Genomic DNA, 2,096 nt, shown 5'->3' on the forward strand with positions numbered 1-2,096 from the left:
AGGTGCCAGTTGCCTGCCGGAGGGGGAGGAGGTCGAGCCCCATCCCCCCAGAAAGCCCTGAGGCAGCCAACGCCTTGTGAGGGCTGGGGGGAAGCAGCTGGGAGGGTGCAGGGATTTTTGGTCTGAAAATGTTCTTTTTTCAGAAATGTGTAAGTGGCCGAGGACTGCTCTGGGTTCATCCACCTCCGCCTGGCTCCAGTGCCCAGCTCCCCCCAGGAGAAGGGTGGGTTTGCTCACAATTTGTGCTCACCTTCAGGCTAAACACCGGAGCTGGCGACCCTGCCGCGCGGCTGGGGGTCACCGTGGCAAAGCCTGGGAAGAGCAAGCCCCAGCTTCCAGCGCTTTCTAAATTAAAAACACAGGAGGAAAACAGACACGAAGCGACCCCTCGCGCACACGCCAGCGTGGCGTGGTCACGGCAGAGCACAGCCGGGAGGAGAGGGCTGCAGGGAGTACCTTCATTCGCCCTTAGCTCACCCGCAGCCGGGCGGCCGAAGCGCAGCACCCAGATGATGCCGCAGGCTCCCCGCCAGCCCCTCTTCACTCTCCATCTGCAAAACCTCTCAGCAGAAGAATGTGCTGTTCCCTCTGCGGCAGGCGCAGGCTGGCTCTGCCTTCATCCCTCCCAGGACACCCCGCCAGCCTCCTCCTCTCCCTCCGCCTCGAGCAGGGGCTGCCGGGCAGGAGCATCCCAAGGGAGCTGCTGGGAGCCGGCATGGGGTGAGCGCTCAGAGGGAGCAGGTAGGCCACAGGGACAGCTTGCTGCAAGCTTGCTGCGAGCTTGTTGAGGCTGGGGTGAGCCCCGGGGGGCGGGTTCCCACCATGGCCCTGGGTGCCAACCACTGTTTCCCATGTTAATTACTGTTAATGACCATAAAACCAGCAGAGAACAGGCCCCCTCATGCTCCCACGCCTTGGCTGAGTAGCAGCTCCTGACACCCCGGTGAAGCTTCCAAGGCTGCGGAACTGAGCAGCTCACCTGGATCTTGGGTTGCCCGGAGGAAACATGTTGTGTTTAAGCCCCCCGTTTAAGGATGGCAGCGGTGGGTGAGTTTCAGACGGCTGCAGGGCTGGGGGGGACGCCTGACCCCGGCAGACAGACCCATCCCCAGCCAGAAGGCCTCTCTCACGCAGCGCGGCATGCTCAAGTGCTGCCGAACCTTTTGGACAAACCTGCTGCTCCTCTCTGGGCTGGCTGAGCCCAGCTGGCAAAGCAGCCGCCGAAGGAGCTATTATCTGATCATTTCACCTCAAACTTCCCTAGGCGGTTGCTAAACACTGCCAGGAAGAGTTCAGCTGGGTTCAGAAGTCGGAGCAGTCGCAGGCCTGGAACAGCGGGCGGGAGAAGATGACTTCCCTCATTATCCTGTATTATGTGGTATAAGATGTTCTCCTAAGGTGTATTTAAGGACTATCGGAGTGGCAGTCTTTCAAGGGAACATTACCCATTTGCAGGAAATTAAGGGTATTATCTCAGTAATTTTCTGCCTACCTCTTGCACCGAGACCAGAAAAGCCCCTGACAATTTGAAATTCAACTCCAAATTCTCCGAACACCCTGAAAACTTTCCAGGCTGCCAGAATAACGTGGTGCTTGTTCCCCGGCCAGGCCTGCCATCGCGCCATGCAGTGCAGAGCTTGGCAGTGGGAGGGGATCCCACCCGAGATGGGGATGCAGAGCGGCTTGGGGGCGATGAGGGCTCCCCAGGGGCTGGCTGGGCTCTCTCTGGGACTGGCACCCCCTTCCTGCGAGCCTGGCAGAGCCAAAGCAGCCCTGGGAGGGGGGCACATGTCTTTGCCCCTCCACAGCCAAAGGGTTCGCTGGCAGAGCTTGTTCTTCCCCGGCTGACTCCCGACTCCGATCTGTATCAGGGCAGGAGCAAACAGCCTCCCTGGGCGCGGGAGCTGGGGCAGAGAGGTCTGCGGCGCTCAGCAGCCGGGAGAAAAGCCTTTGAGCGGCCACGGGTGGATCTCCCGGTATGCCGGTCCACCAGCTGCGTGGGGCACATCACAGCAGGGCAGGCTGAGGGCTGGGGTTTGAGCATCCCCAGAAAGGAGCATCCTCAGAGGGACGAGGCCTGTGGACCGCTTCCGAGC

The sequence above is a fragment of the Pygoscelis adeliae genome, unplaced genomic scaffold (assembly GCF_000699105.1).
Source record: "Pygoscelis adeliae isolate BGI_AS28 unplaced genomic scaffold, ASM69910v1 Scaffold52, whole genome shotgun sequence".
In the NCBI taxonomy this organism is placed as follows: Eukaryota; Metazoa; Chordata; class Aves; order Sphenisciformes; family Spheniscidae; genus Pygoscelis; species Pygoscelis adeliae.